The following is a 21570-nucleotide window of genomic DNA, read 5'->3' on the forward strand; positions in this document are numbered from 1 at the left end:
TCCCACCGCTCTGAGAGAGAGAGGATGTGATAATGAGCCAGATAGAAGAAAGGAATGAGATAGAGAGTAAAATATCCCTGGTCTGTTTCTACTAACCCCCGGCCCCCTAAAATGGCATCATTTTCTCCTGCCTCTCCACATTCTAGTCCATTAATTAATGCAATCCTTTCATCTGGAACATAGAACATAGAACAGTACAGCACAGTACAGGCCCATCGGCCCATGATGTTGTGCCGAACCTTTAACCTACTCGAAGATCAAACTACCTACATACCCTTCATTCTACTATCATCCATGTACCTATCCAAGAGTCGCTTAAATGTCCCTAATGTATCTGCTTCTACTACCACCGCTGGCAGTGCATTCCACGCACCCACCACTCTCTGTGTAAAGAGCCTACCTCTGACATCTCCCCGAAACCTTCCTCCATCACCTTAAAATTATTCCCCCTGGTGATAGCCCTTTCTGCCCTGGGAAAATGTCTCTGGCTATCCACTCTATCTATGCCTCTCATCATCTTGTACCCCTCTATCAAGTCACCTCTCATCCTTCTTCGTTCCAATGAGAAAAGCCCGAGCACCCTCAACCCTTCTTCGTAAAACATACCCTCCAGTCCAGGCAGCATACTGATAAATTTCCTCTGCACCCTCTCTGAAGCTTCCACATCCTTCCTATAATGAGGCGACCAGAACTGAACACAATATTCCAAGTGTGGTCTAACCAGGGCTTGATAGAGCTGCAGCATAACCTCGCGGCTCTTAAACTCAATCCCCCTGTTAATGAAAGCCAACACACCATACGCCTTCTTAACAACCCTATCAACTTGGGTGGCAACTTTGAGCGATCTATGGACATGGACATGGACCCCAAGATCCCTCTGTTCCTCCACACCACCAAGCATCCTGTCTTTAAGCCTGTATTCTGCATTCAAATTCGACCTTCCAAAATGAATCACTTCACACTTTTCCAGGTTGAACTCCATCTGTCCCTTTAATTCCTGTTTCCTAATCCATTGATGTTTCACAATGTACTGAACTGTCCCAATCCATTGATATAACTCAGTCTATAGAATTTCCCAATCCACTGATATTTTCCAGTCCATTGACTTTCCCAATCCATTAATGGTTCCTGACCATTGACGTTCCCAATCCATTTATATTGCCTGTGATTTCAAAGCAACTGTGGAATACAAATAGTATCAGTATTATCAGATACATCGAGACGAGGTGCAATAGCCAAGTGGACAGATGTTGGGTTTATAAAGAATAAAGCACGAGCTCGACATTTGTCAAGTCTATCACTGGATCTGAACTCTCAACCTACTGTTTTTCTGTGGGTTTGCTGACTTGTATATGTGAAGAACCATTGGATGTTTCTCAATCCTCTGACTTTTCTCATTCTTGTGCCATATTTGTTCCTTTGGGTTCACCAGTGAAGAAAATTATTCCCTATTACATTTGGTGAAGACTTTAATAACCTCACATCCTTGTGTCTCACCATCTCAGGTCAAACTCCCTACAGAAACTTTAAACATTTAACTATTCTGCTGGAAACATTTTCAAGGGCGCAGCCATTCCTTCATTACGCTTCCTTCTTTGACATGTGATTGACAAATATGTGTGTAATGGAGAGAGAGAGAGTGAAAAAAAAAGAGAGAGAGAGTGCGATAGAAAGTTAGAGGACCAGCTAAAGACAGACAGAGAGAGAGAGGCAGAGAGAGGTAAAGCGATAGACAGAGAGAGAGAGAGAGAGAAGGAGAGAGAGTCATTGAGTCCTGGAGTCACTACAGTACAGGAAGTCATTTTGCCCATCAAGCCCATGTAAATCAATCCATTCAGTCCCATTCCCCCGCTCTATCCCCATCGCCCTGTAAGTTATCTAAACCTGTCATATTTATTATAATCTTGTACATGTCTATCAAATCTCCCCTCAATCTCCTTTGCTGCAAGGAGAACAACCCCAGCTTCTCCAACCTAACCTTACAGCTAAAATCCCTCATGTCTGGAACCATTCTGTTAAATCTCCTCCACCCTCTCAAGGACACTCACATCCCTTCAAAAGTGTGTTGACTAGAACTGGATGCAATTCTCTGGTTGTGGCCCAACTAGAAATTTATACAGGTTCAGCATAACTTACCTACTTTTGTACTCAGTACCTCTATTTATGAAGCCCAAGATCCCATATGCTTTGCTAACTTCTTTCTCAATGTGTCCTGCCACCTTCAAAGAACTATGCATATGAATCCCCAGGTTTTTATTCCTAAAATATGCTTTATTCATATAAATCTGTAAAAAATGCATTATACAACAGTTCAAAACTGTGGCGCAGTGGTTAGCACTGCAGCCTCACAGCTCCAGGGACCCGGGTTCGATTCTGGGTACTGCTTGTGTGGAGTTTGCAAGTTCTCCCTGTGTCTGCGTGGGTTTTCTCCGGGTGCTCCGGTTTCCTCCCACAAGCCAAAAGACTTGCAGGTTGGTAGGTAAATTGACCATTATAAAATTGTCAGTAGTATAGGTAGGTGGTAGGGAAATATAGGGACAGGTGGGGATATTTGGTAGGAATATGGGATTAGTGTAGGATTAGTATAAATGGGTGGTTGATGGTCGGCACAGACTCGGTGGGCCGAAGGGCCTGTTTCAGTGCTGTATCTCTAATCTAAAACAGCACCAAGTTGACATTCCAAATTATGCAAAGGAAATCAGTTTTCTTCAATACAGGAGTGAGTTGCCTCACAACCCTTCCACTCCATTTTACCTGACATGGACATTTTACAGCAAACCCATATCTGGTGGATACAGCACGAGGGGTTTCCAATGAGTCCAGCTGCCCAGTTCACTATGGCGGGGGGACCTTACACAGTGGTCTTTCCCCATTGAGCCTTTGCAGTGGCTACCCCAAGCTTTAGTGTGTCCCTCAGCACGTAGTCCTGGACCTTGGAATGTGCCAGTCTGCAACACTCGGTCGTGGACAACTTTTTGCGCTGGAAGACCAGCATGTTTAGGGCAGACCAAAGAGTGTCTATCACCAAATTGATGGTCCTCCAGCAGCAGTTGATGTTTATCTCGGTGTGCATCCCTGGGAACAGCCCGTAGAGCACAGACTCCTGTGTTACAGAGCTGCTTGGGATGAACCTCGACAAAAACCACTGCATCTCTTTCCACACCTGCTTTGCAAAGACACATTCCAGAAGGAGGTGGGCAACTGTCTCTTCCCCACCTACTCAGCAGAGATGACATCTGTTATTGAAGCAAAAAGCAGAACCGACCTGATTCACAACATGAAACCAGCAGCCAGAACATTATATGACTTGAAATTAGCCAAGGCAATTGTGCAAAAGACAGTGAGACACTGCGCAAATAAACACTGGACAAAATCACAAATGTAACAATGCTTTCAAAAGCAAATCTCCCGAGTATGCTCACACTCGTCAAGCAGAGGTGACTTTGCTGGCTCAGGCACGTTCGCAGGATGGAAGATTGCACATTCCCAAGGGTATTCTGTATGGGGAGGTCGCCGGAGACAGAAGACCAGTTGGATGCCCAAAGCCCCACTTCAAGGATGCCTGCAAGCAGGACATGAAGGCCCGAAACATCGATTTTCACACATGGGAGACACTGGCCAACAACAGAGGGAAATGGTGATATTACCCCTGGACTGGTGTGTGCGTCACCATGACAATCAGTGACTATAGCAGCTTGACAGCAGGTGCCAACATGGAAAACAGCGACACCTGATAATCCCACCTCATATGTGTCACTTGTGGAAGAACCTGCCTCTCACATATTGACCTCTTCAGCTATCGGACAAAGTGCACCATGGGAAACTATCCCATCACCAATGGATTTGCTGCAAGTCCATCATCTCACGTAGAATGAAGGATGACGACGACATCTACAACCAGGGCGGCCCATCGTGCCTGTGGCAGCTCTTTCATTTCCTTTCAACTATTTATCGAAGTTCCCTTTTCAACCTTACGATTGAGTCTCCTTCCACCATTCTCTCAGGCAAAACATTCCAGACCAAAAACAACAACAACTTGTGTGTAAATTTATAGAGCACCTTTAACGCAATACAGCGTCCCATGGCACTTCACAGGAGTGTCGGAAAGCAAAATTGGACCCCAAGCCACACAAGACCGTATTAGAGCAGATGGCCAAAAGCATGGTCACAGAAGTAGGCTTCCATGAGTGTTTTAAAGGAGGGAAGAGAGGTCGAGAGGCGGAGAGTTCAGGGAGGGAAATCTCAGGCTTCGGGCCTGGACAGCTGATGGCACAGCTGCCAACGGTGGAGCGATAAAAATCAGCGATGCTCAAAAGACCAGAATTGGAGCAGGGCCTGAATCTCGGGGGGAGTGAACCAAATAAAATCCGGCCCTTTGTATCCCCCTCACAGCTGACATTCCCACCGAGCTTTTTATTATCAATCAATTTCCCTCTTGCAGTTCTATTTCACACCAAGAGATGGCAGTCTCATGCCATTTCACAGCAAGCTGCACACAAGCTTATTTTCCTGCCAGTCCAATACTGTGATGAGTGGACAAGGATGTGTGTGGTTTGCAGTGTGTGGTATGCAGCAGGGTTAGACTCAAACCAAAGAAGCTGCATCACTCCCAGCGGAAGGGCCGCCCGCGCATCAACACTAGCAGAATTTCTTATCCACAGCTGTTCCGTAAGTTTCCAAATTCACTTGACAAAGTCCATCAAAACACTCCGACAGGGGATGCAGAGACCAAGTGGGCCCACATCAGAGATGCCATCTATGACTCAGCTATGATCACCTATGGCAAACGTGTGAAGCAGAATGCAGACTGGTTTCAATCAAACTTTGAAGAGCTGGAACCTGTCATAGCCGCTAAGCGAATTGCACTGTTGAACTACAAGAAAGCCCCCAGTGAGTTAACATCCGTAGCTCTTAAAGCAGCCAGAAGCGCTGCACAAAGAACAGCCAGGCACTGTGCAAATGACTACTGGCAACACCTATACAGTCATATTCAGCTGGCCTCTGACACCGGAAACATCCGAGGAATGTATGATGGCATGAAGAGAGCTTTTGGGCCAAACATCAAGAAGATCGCCCCCCTCAAATCTAAATCAGGGGACACAATCACTGACCAACGGAAGTAAATGGACTGCTGGGTGGAGCACTACCTAGAACTGTACTCCAGGGAAAATGTTGTCACTGAGACCGCCCTCAATGCAGCCCAGTCTCTGCCAGTCATGGATGAGCTGGACGTACAGCCAACAAAATCGGAACTCAGTGATGCCATTCATTCTCTAGCCAGCAGAAAAGCACCTGGGAAGCACAGCATTACCCTGAAATAATCAAGAGTACCAAGCCTGCTATACTTCCAGCACTCTACGAACTGCTTTGCCTGTGCTGGGACGAGGGAGCAGTACCACAGGACATGCGCGATGGCAATATCATCACCCTCTATAAGAACAAGGGTGACCGTGGTGACTGCAACAATTACCGTGGAATCTCCCTGTTCAGGATAGTGGGGAAAGTCTTCACTCGAGTCGCTTTAAACGGGCTCCAGAAGCTGGCTGAGCGTGTCTACCCTGAGGCACAGTGTAGCTTTCGAGCAGAGAGATCCAACATTGACATGCTGTTCTCCCTTTACCAGCTACAGGAGAAATGCCGTGAACAACAGATGCCCCTCAATGTTGCTTTCATAGATCTCACCAAAGCCTTTGACCTCGTCAGCAGACGTGATCTCTTCAGACTACTAGAAAAGATTGGATGTCCACCAAAGCTACTAAGTATCATCACCTCATTCCATGACAATATGAAAGGCACAATTTAGCATAACGGCACCTCATCAGACCCCTATCCTATCCTGAGTGGCATGAAACAGGGCTGTGTTCTCGCACCTACAGTGTTTGGGATCTTCTTCTCCCTGCTGCTCTCACATGCGTTCAAGCCTTCAGAAGAAGGAATTTTCCTCCACACAAGATCAGGTGGCAGGTTGCCCGTCTAAGAGCGAAGACCAAAGTACGGAAAGTCCTCATCAGGGAACTCCTCTTTGCTGACGATGCTGCATTAATATCTCACACTGAAGAGTGGCTGCAGAGTCTCATCGACAGGTTTGCGGCTGCCTGCAACGAATATGGCCCAACCATCAGCCTCACGAAAAAGAACATCATGGGACAGGACGTCAGAAATGCTCCATCCATCAATATCGGCGACCACGCTCTGGAAGTGGTTCAAGAGTTCACCTACCTAGGCTCAACTATCACCAGTAACCTGTCTCTCGATGCAGAAATCAACAAGTGCATGGGAAAGGCTTCCACTGCTATGTCCAGACTGGCCAAGAGAGTGTGGGAAAATGGCGCACTGACACGGAACACAAAAGTCCGAATGTATCAAGCCTGTGTCCTCAGTACCTTGCTCTACGGCTGATAGGCCTGGACAACGTATGTCAGCCAAGAGCGACGTCTCAATTCATTCCATCTTCGCAGCCTCCGTAGAATCCTTGGCATCAGGTGGCAGGACCGTATCTCCAACATATCCCCAGCATATACACCCTAGTGAGCCAGTGGCACTTGAGATGGCTTGGCCATGTGAGCCACATGGAAGATGGCAGGATCCCCAAGGACACATTGCACAGCGAGCTCATCACTGGTATCAGACCCACCGGCCGTCCATGTCTCCGCTTAAAAGATGTCTGCAAACGCGATATGAAGTCCTGCGACATTGATCACAAGTCGTGGGAGTCAGTTGCCAGTGATCGCCAGAGCTGGCGGGCAGCCATAAAGGTGGGGCTAAAATGTGGCGAGTCGAAGAGACTTCGCAGTTGGCAGGAAAAAAGACAGAAGCGCAAGGGGAGAGCCAACTGTGTAACAGCCCTGACAACCAATTTTATCCGCAGCACCTGTGGAAGAGTCTATCACTCTGGAATTGGCCTTCATAGCCACTCCAGGTGCTGCTTCACAAACCACTGACCACTTCCAGGTGCTTACCCATTGTCTCTCGAGACAAGGAGGCCAAAGAAGAAGAAGATTCTTACACCTCTCTGAGATTTGCAGACATATTTTCTCCTCTATCTCTTCCTGTCTGTTTAGAGGCCTGTAGTACACTCCCAGCCAAGTGATTGTCCCCTTTTTGTTATTAAGTTCTACCCATATGGCCTCATTTGAGGAATTTCTAAGATATCATCCTTCCTTCCTGCAGTAATTGACTCCTTGATCAACAGTGCAATGCCACCTCCTCTTTTACCCCGTCACCTGTCTTGCCTGTAGATTCTGTACCCTGGAATACTGAGCTGCCAGTCCAGCCCCTCCCTCAACCATGTCTCTGTGATAGGAATAAGATCATAATCCCATCGCCCTCAATTCATCTGCCTTATTAGTAAGACTCCTTGCATTAAAATAGATGCAATCCAACCTTGCATTTTTCACTTGTGCCGTAACAGGTCTATATTTGCTCTGCCTTCCAGACTGACTCAGTTTCTCTTTTAAATTTGACTGTGTTTAACCCCCTACTGTACCTCCACTCTGTATCCGACCCCCCTGCCAAATTAGTTTAAACCCCCCCTACCCACCAAAACAGCACTAGCAAACCTCCCAGCAAGTATGTTGGTCCCGTTCCAGTTCAGGTGCAACCCGTCCAACTTGTATAGGTCCCACCTTTGCCAGAAACAGACCCAGTGGTCGAGGAAACTAAGGCCCTCCCTCCCGCACCATATCCTCAGCCAGGCATTCATCTGCTCTACCCTCTTATTCCTATACTCATTAGCATGTGGCATTGGGAGTAATCCAGAGATTACAACCTTTGAGGTCCTGCTTTTTAATCTGCTATCTAGCTCCCTAAATTCTGGTTGCAGGACCTCATCCCTCTTTCTACCTATGTCATTGGTGCCAATGTGTACCATGACCTCTGACTGTTCACCCTCCCACTTGTCCTGCAGCCACTCTGTGACATCCTTGACCCATGCACCAGGGAGGCAACATACCATCCTGGAGTCACGTTTGCAGCCACAGAAATGCCTATCTGTACCTCTTACGATAGAATGCCCCATCACTATAGCTCTTCTACTCCTTTTCCTCCCCTCCTGTGCAGCTGATCCACCTGTGGTGCCACAGACTTGGTTCTTGCTGCATTCCCCTGAGAAGCTATCTCCCCCAATAGTATTCAAAGTGGAAAATCTGTTAGAAAGGGAGATGGATCCAGGAGACTCCTTCACTACCTGCCTAGTTCTTCTACTCTGCCTGGTGGTGACCCATTCCCTTTCTACCTGAGCAGTCTTTACCTGCGATGTGACCACCTCCATATACGTGCTATCCATGATGATCTCAGCCTCGCGGATGCTCCACAGTATCTCCAGCCGCCGCTCCAGATCCGAAACGTGGATTTCGAGTAGCTGCAGCTGGAGACACTTCCTGCACACGTGTTCATCCTGGATACTTGAAGTGTCCCTGACTTCCCACGTTGCACAGGAGGATCACTCCCCATTGCTGAGCTGCCCTGCCATAACTTACCCTTAATTTATCCCCTTAAATTACCCAAAAACTAAATTATTTACACTAGGGACCTTGATTCTCCCCCAGAAAACACGACCTCCTTTATTGAAAAAACTGTAGACCTTTCCCTTTACTTTTAGTTACTTACCCAGCTATTTAGAGTAACTCCCTAACAGCAGATACTCACCAACCAATCACCTTGCAGCCTTCCTGTGACATCACAGCTCCTTTGTTTTCAAACTCCGGCGTGCCTGGACTGCTCTCCGCTTCTCACCTGGAAGGTGAGTGACTAGGCCGCGATCCTCAGGCTCAATTTATCGGCTCCACTCTCGGTGTTCTCCCCACAGGTCCGCTCCACTCCCGGAAGGTGAGTGACTGGACCACGATCCTCGGGCTCAATTTATCGGCTCCACTCTCGGTGTTCTCCCCACAGGTCCAGTCATCTCCCGGAAGGTGAGTGACTGGGCCGCGATCCTTGGGCTCAATTTATTGGTTCTGCTCTCGGCGTTCTCCCCACAGGTCCACTCCTCACCGCTCCGCCCCCGGAAGGAAAGTCAGTCTGGTATCTGTGACGGACAATGAGGAGAAACACAATATAAGGAGAGAGTGAAATACATTTTACTCTTTAGACGATATTATTTATTATATTTCAGCTGTTCCTTGTTTCACAAATATTTTTGCGGGCTTTTCAAATTTGTGAATGGATTTCAGCTCTGACAATTTGCCACTGTCAATCTCCGCTCCATTTTCTCATTGCCCTTTGATGATCGGCGAAATAGCAGCTACCTGATTGGTGACATGAACCAGCCAATGAGATTCAGCAGACAGTAACCAATCAGAAGTAGCCGGACTGCATTCCTCCAGAAGGTAAAGCAGGGAAGTGCGGGAAGAATTCCTCACTCTTTGTGAAAGTATTTGTGAGATTGTGGAAATGTCTGGAAGAGGAGCAGGGGAGAGACCATGATCCTGTCTCAGGTAAGTTTTTGAGTAAAATGGCTGTAACCAATTCTGTAACTTCAGGCCAGGGAGTGTGTAACACCGTTCGGGTGGTAGTGAAGGATAATGATGGAGATGCACCGGTTGATCGTACCTTCTTCATTAAGAAAATCCTTATTGATTGCTGTGGATTCCAAGCTGCGAACATCTTCTGCCTGCAGGACTTCCCCAGCTGTGGATATTTTGACGTGACGTCCAAGAACGTGGAGGATGCATCAAGTTCCTGAAGGTGTTCAAGGAGAAGGGAAACCAGGCGCCGCTGCCAATCCTCACAGTGGAGCCACTCTTCACACTGCCATCGCAACGTGACCGGGTGGTGAGAAGCCACCTCTACAACCCCCATGTTCCTGTCGTGGATGTACTCACCTTCCTCACCAGGTGTGTTGAGGTGGCCGGCGGCAGCACTGATGTCAAGGACCCATTTGGATTTGGACCAGCTAGCAGCAGGTCAAGGTGACCTTGAAGGTCGATGCCAACGGAGCCATCATCCATCCTCCCTCCAGCTTTGCTTTCGGGGGAAGTCGAGGCTTCATGGTCTATGCGGAGCAGCCCAGAGTTTGTCGTACCTGCGGCAAATCTGGTCACGTGGCAGCTAACTGCAGCACAGTCGTCTGCAAGAACTGCAAGAAGGAAGGCCATCAGACCAAGGACTGTAATCATTGTAAGTACTGCAACCTGTGAGGTGGGGCAGGCCACCTCTACAAAACCTGCCCAAACGCTGCCTCAGTTATGCTCAGGCAGCAAGGATCAAGGAAAGACCGGGTTAAGGAACGGTGAACATGTCTGGTGCTGGGAGGGAAACAAGCAATCCTCCCCACAGCGATGAAAGTCTATCTGAGAAAGAGAAGAAAGGGGAGGCAGCTGCAACCAGTGACCCAACACCTACTCCGTGCCTGGAAACTCCTCCTCCACAGACAGAATTAATGGAGGAGGAGGCAGCAGATGGACAAACAGGTCAGTGGCAGGTGGTACAAAGGAAGACCACAAAGAAAAAAGCTCCAGAAAAAGAACACGTCAACACCCAACCAGTGGCAAGAGGAGGCTACCGTCTGAGACAGACTACAGCAGCTCCTCCTCACTGGACGAGGAAGGGCCGGAACGATGGCACCTCCAAAAGAAGCAGCAGAACTCAAAGGAGCTGGAAGATAAAGCCCACCAGCTCCGGGGCACTGGAAGCTGTGACACGCCCAGCGCACCCCAAACCAAAAGCATGGAACCCAAGGAGATGCTCAGTGCACCCCAGCTCCGGGAGACCGAGAGCAGCGAAGTGTCCTGCGCACTCCAGCTCCAGCTCCGGGAAGTCAGGAACAGTGATGTCTTCGAGGACGGACCGAGGGGAAAGACACCAACAATAGAGGACAACCCAAGCCTTGCTGCCTACAAGACCCGCCCCCCCCACCCGCCGATGTCACCCCAGTGGAACAAAACCCTCATGAATAACCATGAGGTGTTTCTGGGCTCAACGAATGTGAAACAGCTTGCGTACACTATGGGTATGCAGGAACATACTCAAGGACCGGGACTAGCAAGGACACCTGGTGTGGTAAGCAACACCCAACTTTATAGTGGATATAAAGATTGCTTCGATTAACATGCATTGTGTTAAATCCACCACGTGATGTGTTTCAACCTTGGATGACTTCGCAAAGGTCAAAGCTGGCGTACTGCTTCGTCAGGAGTGTGGAATCCTGCACCGCAGCACTTACAGGCAATGGTCACGATGGTGATCCCATGGGTCATCGATCTGGTCCAGAGGAAATGGTTCCTGTTCCTCCGGCCTGGGGATTCTGCTGCGGGAAGGCAACTTAACCATCTCTGAAGTTAAGATGCTGGTGGGCGGTCGCCTTCTCGTAGCAGATGTAATGTACAACAATGCTCCGCTCCAGTTAAGCAACGTATATGCCCCGGTCCAATACAGTGAGCGGCTGACCTTCCTCCAGCAACTCCCACTGCTGCTGGCGACATCCAGGCCGATCATTCTTGGAGGTGACTTCAACTGCATCATTGATGCAGCTGGACGATCTGGCAGTGACGACAGAAAACTGGACGCTCCGCCCAGATTCTTAAAGGAAACAGTATAAAATGCCAAACTGCACAATGTCTTCATCAAACCTGCAGACAGAGAGCAGCGTAGATACACCTGGTCAAGATCGGACGGGTTGCCCGTTCCAGGATTGACTTCCTGTATGTGTCCCCTGCTTTCACGGTCAGATCCACCGACGTCAAGCTGGTGTTCTTCTCCGGCCACTGCCTCTTACTGGTTGACTGTCACTTACAGGATGACCAGCGGGTTGGCAGGGGGACATGGAAGCTCAATGCTACACTGCTAACCCCAGAGAACATTGAGGAACTCAAAAGAGATTGAAAAAGTTGGAGAACAGTGAGACCCTCTTTGAGTATCCGGTGAACTGGTGGGAAGTGATCAAGGAGAACATCAAGAGGTTCTTTATCTCCAAAGGTGTTCAGAGGGTGAGAGAGACAGAGGGAAATGTCCGCACTCCAGAAAAGAATGCAAAATCTGCTCTGGCTGCAGTCGATGGGGGTTGAGGTCAAGGAGGACTTCCAAGAGGTGAAGAGCCAGCAGGCCTCGCTCTTTGCCACGGAGGCCTCCAAGATCATCCTCCGGTCCAGAGTCTGCTCCATTGAGCAGGATGAGTCGTGCTCCCGTTTCTTCTTCCAAAAGGTACACAGAGAGAGCTCTGTGATCAGCAGCTTGAAGGAAGAAGATGGCTCGGTCACAACTTCGCAGTCCGACATACTAAGGATTAGCAAATCCTTGAATGCTGGGCTGTAAGACGTGAAGTCTATGGACTGCACGTCCTCCCAGTCCTTCCTGTCATCCATCACAGAGGTCTTAGATGACAGCCTGCAGGAGAATCTGGACAAACCGCTAACTCTGGACAAGCTGACAAAGGCCATCAAGTCTTTTGAGACGAAGAAAACTCCCGGAAGCGACGGCTTACCAGTTGAGTTGTATTCGGCCCTGTGGTACTGGGTCAGCCCAGACCTGCTGGAAGTGTACGAGAGTACGCTCCTGGCCGGAAGCATGTCAGAATCCATGAGGAAAGGCATCATCACCCTCATCTACAAGCAGAAGGGGGAGAGGGCAGAAATCAGAAATTGGCGGCCCATCTCACTGCTTAATGTAGACTACAAGGTTCTGTCCAAAGTCATCGCCAGTCGAGTCAACTCTGCTCTGGAGTTGGTGATTCACCCTGACCAGACCTGTACTGTACCCAGCAGGAAGATCTCTGATAGTGTCGTGCTACTCAGGGATACGATCGCCTATGTACGGGTCAGGAGGGTGGACACCTGCCTCATCAGCCTGGACCAGGAGAAGGCTTTTGACAGGATATTGCACACATACATGATGGATGTGCTCTCCAAAATGGGGTTTGGGGAGAGAATCTGCAATTGGATCAAACTGCTCTACACAAACATCAGTAGTACAGTCCAAAAAATTGGGTGGTAATCAGAAAGTTTCCAATCAAATCTGGAGTCAGACAGGGCTGTCCTCTTTCCCCTGCCTTGTGTGTTTGCTGTATCGAACCCTTTGCTGAGTCTATTTGGAAGGATGTGGGCATAAGAGAGGTGACAATTCCAGGCAGTGGAGTCACTCAGGTCAAAGCCTCCCTGTACATGGATGATGTTGCTGTATTCTGATCGGATCCGCTGTCCATTCACAGACTGATGAGCATCTGCGACCAGTTCGAACTGGATTCGGGAGCCAATGTTAACCATGGCAAGAGCGAGGCCATGTTCCTTGGAAACTGGGCTGACCGATCCTTTGTCCCCTTCACTGTCAGGTCAGACTACCTGAAGGTGCTGGGGATATGGTTTGTCAGGGCCGGGACGTGCACCAAAACCTGGGAGGAGCGAGTAGCCAGGGTACAACATAAACTGAGCAAGTGGGAGCAGCGATCTCTCTCTATTGTGGGTAAGAACCTGGTCATCAGGTGCAAGGTGCTCACGTTGTTGCTGTAAGTGGCACAGGTCTGGCCCATACACCCCTCCTGTGCTGTGGCGATCACCCGAGCCATTTCCCGCTTTATCTGAAGACGCAAAATGGACAGGGTCCAGAGGGACACGATGTTCAAACCTCTGGATAAAGGCGAAAAAATGTACTCAACGTCGCCCTCAACCTGATGGCCGCCTTAGTATGTGGCTGCATCAAGCTGTGCGTAGAGCCCCAGTGTGCAAACACCAAGTGTCACTTTGTGCTGAGGTTCTATCTGACCCCGGTGTTGCGAAGGATGGATCTGGTCACATTGCCACGGAACGCTCCATCCAGTTGGACTGTGCGTTCGTGGAAATGTTTGTGTGGAAAAACACCTTTGACCACCAATCCATCAGGCAGTGGTCTGCACGGAATGTCCTCAAGTCTATTTTTGGAAAAGAAAAGTCTGGAAGAGGAAAGACCGGCAGGAAAGCTCGGTCCAAGGCCAAATCTCGCTCCTCCCGGGCTGGGCTGCAGTTCCTGGTGGGCCGTGTTCACAGGCTCCTGAGAAAGGGCAACTATGCTGAGCGTGTGGGTGCCGGAGCCCCGGTCTATCTGGCTGCTGTGCTCGAGTATCTGACCGCTGAAATCCTCGAGTTGGCCAGTAAAGCAGCCCAGGACAATAAGAAGACCCGCAACATCCTCAGACACCTACAGCTGGCTGTCCAGAATGACGAGGAGCTCACCAAGCTGCTGGGAGGGGTGACCATCACTCCGGGCTGTGTGCTGCCTAATATCTAGGGCATTCTGCTGCCCAAGAAAACCAGCGCTCCGGGCACCAAAACCAAGGCAATCTGCCAGGATTTTATCAAATACCCAAAGGTTCTTTTCAGAGCCACCCACAGTATCATTCTTGTAAATCTCCTCTGTACTCTCTACACAACAATTATGTCCTTTCTGTAATGTGATGACCAGAACTGTACGCAATACTCCAGCTGTGGCCAAACCACCGTTTTAAACAGTTCTCGCATTACATCCCTGCTTTTGTCAACCAAGAAAGGAAAGCATTCCATATGCCTTCTTCACCACTCTATCTACCTATCCTGTCACTTTCAGGGACTTGTGGACATGCACTCCAAAGTCTCTCACTTCTTCTACCCATCTCAATATCTTCCCGTTGATTGTGTATTCCCTTGCTTTGTTTGCCCTCCCCAAATGCATTACATCACACTTCTCCAGATTGAATTCCATTTGCCACTTTTCCGCCCACTCAATTAATCCATTCATAAGTCTCCAGCTATCCTCCTCACCATCAATTACACAGCCAATTTCCCAATCATAGCTCCCACATTTAATTCCAAATAATAATTATTTTTTTAAGAGATACAGCACTGAAACAGGCCCTTCGGCCCACCGAGTTTGTGCCGACCATCAACCATCCATGTTATACTAATCCTACACTAATTCCATATTCCTACCACATCCCCACCTGTCCCTATATTTCCCTACCACCTACCCAGGGACAATTTATAATGGCCAATTAACCTATCAAGCAGCAAGTCTTTGGCATGTGAGAGGAAACTGGAGCACCCAGAGGAAACCCACACAGGGAGCACCCAGAATTGAACCCGGGTCGCTGGAGCTGTGAGGCTGCGGTGCGAACCGCTGCGCCACTGTGCTGCCCGTGTGGTAATATACACCACAAACAGCAAGGGACCCAACACTGAACCCTGTGCAACGCCACTGAAAACCGCTTTCCATGTGCAAAAACATCCGTTGACTACTATCCTTTGTTTCCTGCCACTGAGTCAATTTTGGATCCAACCTGCCACATTCCCCTGTATCCCATGGGCTTTCATTTTATTGACCAGACTGCCATGTGGGACCTTATCAAATGCCTTACTAAAATCCATGTAAACCACATCCACCGCACTATCCTCATCAATGCTCCTTGTTACTTCCTCAAAAAACTCAATCAAGTTAGTGAGACATGACCTTCCCTTAACAAATCCATGCTGACTATCCCTGATTAATCCATGTCTTTCTAAGTGGTAGTTTATCCTGTCCCTCAGAATTGATTCGAATAATTTACCCACCACTGAGGTCAGACTTACCACATCCTTTTAAAATAATAGTACAACGTTCGCAGACCTCCAATCCTCCGGCACCTCCCCCATATCCAGTGAGGATTTGAAGATGATCCTCAGCGCATCCACTATTTACTCCTTGGCTTCCTTTAACAACCTCAGATGCAAACCATCTGGCCCTGGTGATTTATTCATTTTCAAGGATGTCAGACCCTCTCGTTCTTCCACTCTCATTATGCTTATCAATATTTCACACTCCTCTTCTTTTACTACAATGTCTGCATCACCCCTCTCCTTTGTGAAGGCAGAGACAAAAAACTCATTAAGAACCCCGCCCACATCTTCTGGATCCACACAGAAGTTCCCTTGTACATCTCTGATAGGCCATACCCTTTCCTTAGTTATCCTCTCGCTCTTCATGGACTGATAAAACATCTTTGGGTTTCCTTCAACTAGTTGTATCCAGTCCACATCCACCAAATCACCTCTCAGTTTTGTAAAATTTGCCTTCCCCCAATTTCGAACTTTTACTTTTCGAGCTGCCCTGCCATTACTTAGCTTTACAAACTCATTATTGCTCGTGTAATAAGTAGAATAATTTACCAGTTACTCACCGATCAGCTTCTTCCCCTGTATCATGGAGGCTGAAAAGGCAGCAGAGAAGAGACCAAAGAGCACCTCCTTCCCCTAGTCAGTGAAGTCCCTCACACATCAACTCACAGCTTTACACTCTGTCCAAACAGCACTTTCTAATTAGTAATTATTCATAAATTACACTAACTAAAACATTAGTAACCTGACCAATTATAAGGTAGCTATTTGAGGGTTTTTAAACAAAGAGCTTTTTTCCCTATCCCAAAGGCTCTTTTCAGATCCACCCACAGTATCTGAAAGGGCTGATTACTGTCTGAAGTCTGCTGTACCCACACCTCTGTCTATCCCTCTTCATCGAGAACAACCAGCGTCATCTCCCATTCCTTTCACCATCATGTGTTTAACTCGCTTCTCCTTATAGACAGTCAGATATCAATGCAATAATGAAATGATCTGTGTCAGTGCTGGCCATTTCCCTGTCCTGATTTCAGACCCCACTCTGGACACTTGTTTCCCATTCCAGGACCTTCTTGTATTAATATTCAGCACCACCTGTCAGTCAGAAACTTGTCTCAATGAACCGATCCTTTTACTGAACTTCCAACTGCTGCTGTCTATTTCTCGAGGGAAAGAGCAGCTCACTGTGTAAGGATGTGAGGGGAATGTAACCCGGCTGCTGGTGAGAAGGTCCCGTCTTCTCAATCAAAAGCCTTTTATTTTACTTCAGTGATTCCCAGATTCCCAGCTGGTCCGTTGAGGATTTTGTTTTCACAGAAATATCTTGTTAAATACAAATCTGATTCCAACATGTCAGTAACAGGACAGAATGGGAACCTTTAAAAGGATGAAGCAACTATTTCAGCGGCTTCTCACTGTCCCCCTGAAGCCTGTGTGAAGGGGAATTACCAATAGTCTGTAATTTATTACTTCCACACCGAGTTTGAGTTATTTGTCGTGTGAAAGATTGCTGAACGGAGTCTTTTACTGTCAGTTACAGATGAGAAGTTGACAAAAATTGGCAAAATAAAGCTGTTCATAAAATAGCACCAGAAATTTGAGTCGGTAAAAGCAAAATTGTGTTTTAAAAGTTTATTTAAACCGCTACGGGAAAATAGATTTTTATGTACTTTTCCAGTTGATCACTTCTTTTCCACAGTGAAATTGGCGGCTTTCACAAACTAAAATATTCTGCCGGGTTGACAGGTTCAACCAATGATTTTTTGTATTTTGTGCTTCGAGGTTCTCTGATTGAATCATTCCTGAGGACTAATGGCCGTGTGGCCTAATGGATAAGGCGTCTGACTTTGGTATATTCGATGATGTTATCAGAAGATTGCAGGTTCGAGTCCTGCCGCAGTCATTTTGACCCAAAGGGATTCTGCAGGGCTTTGGGGATCAAGTCGGGGACTGAACAGATTGGAAACCCGACATGGACTTGATGGGGCGAATGGACTCCTCATGTGCTGTCACTGACTTCATGAGAAGAGGGTGACCAATCAGAAGTGGGCTGGGGTTCCAGCGGGCTCAAACTGCAGGAATTCCAGGTCCCTGAATGACTGAGCTGAAACTGATCAGTTTCACTGCAGGAAACACCGTCTCGGGAGAAATAACATCACAAATAATTCCATTTGACTAATTATTCAATTATAAAACAATGGGCAGATGTGAAGGTGTGATGTTACTTTTCACTGTGAGGGGAGAATCCACCATCTGGGTAAATCAGCAACTTTATAACATCGTCTGTACGTTTGGAAAAGAAACGATGAAAACTCTCCCCATAAACCTGGTGCGGTGGAAAGGCTCAATTCAGAGATTGGACTATAACGAGAGCACAACATAAATCATTAACTGATATTTCCGGCATAAAACACACCCCAGCTCCCGTTCCCATGTCACTGCTGTCCCGATCAGGCGGTGGCTGACTCTGAAAAGAGACTTTGTTTTGTGTTTCTGCAGGAAAACCACAAAGATCCTCCCAGGCAGTGAAACTCATCTTCCCAGAATCTCCATACCAGATTGAAACAGAAAACACAAAGACAGTGAGAAAGTTCCAGAGAGTTACTGAGCATTAAAACCAATGAAATAAACCAATTCTAGAGAGATGTTGGTGCAGCTTTTTCAGAGAGATTGTGGGTGGCTCTTAAAAGAGCCGTTGTGTTTCGAGTGTTTTCACTACACGGTGGAGTTTTACTTGGAGTTGATGTACTTGGTCACTCACTTTGTCCCTTCTCACATTCCGAGCGCTTTGTTGGGTGGAAATGTTTCTTCAGGCAGTTTCAACAGCTCAGAGCCGACATTGAGTCAGAAACCAGAAATGGGAGTACGGGACACAGACAAGGAATTGAGGCTGAACCTTTCTAAATGTCACTGGTAATAGGCCTCAGCTAGAGCATTGTGTCTAATTCCATGCTCCACACTTTAGCAGGAATGGCAAGGCCTTAGAGAGGGTGCAGAGGAGATTTACTAGAATGTATCAGAGATGCAGGAATTCAGCTAATGTGGAAAGAATAGGGGTCTGGGTTGTGTGAAGCTGGGGTCCTTCTTCTTAGAGAAGAGATGTTAATGGGGCAGTTAATAGTTGTGTTCAACATTGTGAAGAGTTTTTATAAGAAGAAAGAAGTTTGACTACAATTAGGCAGAGCCTTGGTGAGATCACACCTGGAGCACTGTGTACAGTTTTGGTTCCCCTTATCTAAGGAAGGATATACTTGCCTTAAAGGAAGTGTATCAAAGTGTCACTCGATTGCTTCCTGGGATGAGGAGATTGTCCTATGAGAAGAGATTGAGTAGACGAGGCCGATATTCCTCAGAATTGAGAAGAGTCAGAGGTAATCTTACTGGCACCTAAAAATCTTAAGGGATTTAACAGGGTAAATGCTGGGACGATGTTTCCTCTGGCTGGGGAATCTAGAACTAGGAATCACAGTCTCAGTATAAATGGCTCCATCATTTAGGACTGAGGAGGAGAATTTCTTTTCACTCAAAGTATTGTGAATCTTTGGAATTCTCTACGCGCAGTGGTTAGCACCGCAGCCTCACAGCTCCAGTGACCTCGGCTCCGTTCAGGGTATTGCCTGTGCGGAGTTTGCAAGTTTTCTCTGTGACCGCGTGGGTTTCCGCCGGGTGCTCCAGTTTCCTCCCACAGCCAAAGACTTGCAGGTTGATAGGTAAATTGACCATTGTAAATTGCCCCTAGTGGAGATAGGTCGTAGGAGAATGGTGGGAATGTGGTAGGGAATATGGGATGAATGTAGGATTAGTATAAATGGGTGGTTATTGGTCGGCACAGACTCGGTGGGCCGAAGGGCCTTTTTCAGTGCTGTATCTCTCTGTGATTCTAGAGATGTGGATGCTCAATCATTGGGTATATCCAAGAGAGAGATCGATAGGTTGTTGGATACGAAGGGAATCAAGGGATCTGTGCTCGTGTGGTAAGATGGAGTTGATGTAGGAGATCAGCTGTGATCTTATTGAATGGCAGAGCTATTTCGATGGGCCGAATGGCCTACTCCTATTTTTTATGTAAAGTTCCATTCCTCTCAGGGAATATTTAATTTTCAAAAAGAGAAATACTGCACACACTGGAAACCTGAATAATAACAGAAGATTCTGGAAACACTCAGCAGTTCCAGCAGTATCTGTGTAGAGAGGAAGGTAGGAGCAATGTTTCAGGTCTATAGAAGGGTAACAGAACTGGACCACTAACCCGAGCTTCTCTTCTCCACAGTTGTTTCCGGACTGGCTGAGTGTTTTCAGTATTTTAGGCTTTTTCTTTCTGTATTTCATCCTTTTCCCATTTGACTATTTGCTGTGAAACTTTCAGCGTTGTGCTCAATTCTTTGTGTCGTTGTGTTTTCTTTATTTGAAGTAATGTAAATAGTAACCTGAAATGAATTTGCCAAATGGTTGGGCAAATTGTTACAACCAGTTTTTGAGCAAGTTCTCCACAAACACAGTGAAGGATTCCTTCACATTTGTGAAGACCATCCAGGACTTGCATATTGATAGCAATGCCGTGTCCATGTGTCATTTGACATTGCTAGCCTATTCACCAATGTACCACTTCAGGAAGCCATAGATATTTGCACTGCAGTGCTATATCATGGTGATCTAGACCCGCCACCATTGTGTGAATCAGTATTCATTGAACTTATGAACTCGGCAACTTGCACAGTTGAGTTCAGTTTTATTGACACCATGTATCGCTGGTGTTGCCATGGGATCCCCTCTAGGCCCAGTTCTCACAAACATCTTTGTTGGATTCCATGACAAACCTGTTTTTAAGGGAATGACACCTAACCTCCGACCTCTTGCATATTTCCAATATGTAGATGATACGTTTGCTATATTTGAATCCGCAGCTGCATGAAATAATTTCCTTGCACGTCTTCATGGGCTCCATCCTGCACTCAAATTCATCTTTGGAATGGAGCTGTCAAATGAGCTCCCTTTCCTTGATGTACTAGTTGAGAAATCTGCTAAGGGGTTTTCTACCACGGTCTACCGCAAACCTACCTTCACTGGTCAATACACGCGTTGGGATTATTACAGTTCCACGCGCGATAAGATTGGCCTTATCGGCAACCAATCACTGACCGACATTGGCTCCTGGTCCAGCAACAACTCAACCTCAAAATCCTCAGACCTGCTGAGTGGTTCCAGCATTTCTTGTTTTTATTTCAAAATACTCATCCTTGTTTCTAAGTCCTTATGTGTTCTCACCTGTCCAACCTCCTTCCTCCCTCCGTAACCACCTCCCTCCCTCCCTCCGTAACCACCTCCCTCCCTCCGTAATCACCTCCCTCCCTCCCTCCGTAACCACCTCCATGCAAGCTTGATGCTGAAATAGGGCGAATCAAAGACATCCTGCATTACAATGGCTACACTGATCAGATCATTTCTCACTGTATATCGCACAAACTTATAAACGGGCTGAAGGACGTCATTTTGAGCCCTGAAAAGTGCCCAGTCTCCCTCAAATTACCCTGGAAGGGTAATTTAACCCCAGTATTTGAGTAACAGGTGAAGCGAGCTGTTTCCTGCTGTTACTATGCAGGAGCAACAAGTGTGGTGTTCACCACTAACAGGATGCTGCTGTCAAACAAAAGAGACGTCCTGCCTATCACACAAATAAGTAACGTGATATATGAATTTCAATACCAGTGTGATGCTAGGTTTCTAGACCGTACATCCCAAAACTGGCGGATTGTATCAAATAACATGTCCCTTCCGCTGTTCGCAATGGGCCCTACCCAACCAACCCGTGCTTGCAAAACTCAAAACACAGTATCCAACATGAGATGTGATTCCACAATAGGACAACATTTGCTAAATAATTCTCAGTGTGCTAAGAATTACACTGACAACCAATTTAAGACTGTCAGTAGGGCTCGCAGTGTGGTGCATTGGTGTGTACTGTAAACTACATATATTAATACACAGGGCCCTGTTCTTTGCAGACAGAAAGAACATGCACACACATTGTGCCAGTTTAAGC

At 47.3% G+C, this 21570-nt stretch overlaps 1 non-coding gene across 1 annotated transcript; it reads left to right on the top strand.

Annotated features, from left to right (window-relative positions):
• Nucleotides 1–17344: 17344 nt before the first annotated feature.
• trnaq-uug (transfer RNA glutamine (anticodon UUG)) lies at nucleotides 17345–17433 on the top strand. Its single transcript is given in 2 exon segments — nucleotides 17345–17381; nucleotides 17398–17433. It is a non-coding gene; the product is annotated as a tRNA-Gln (tRNA).
• The last annotated feature ends 4137 nt before the right edge of the window (nucleotides 17434–21570 follow it).

The sequence above is a fragment of the Heterodontus francisci genome, unplaced genomic scaffold (assembly GCF_036365525.1).
Source record: "Heterodontus francisci isolate sHetFra1 unplaced genomic scaffold, sHetFra1.hap1 HAP1_SCAFFOLD_286, whole genome shotgun sequence".
In the NCBI taxonomy this organism is placed as follows: domain Eukaryota; kingdom Metazoa; phylum Chordata; class Chondrichthyes; order Heterodontiformes; family Heterodontidae; genus Heterodontus; species Heterodontus francisci.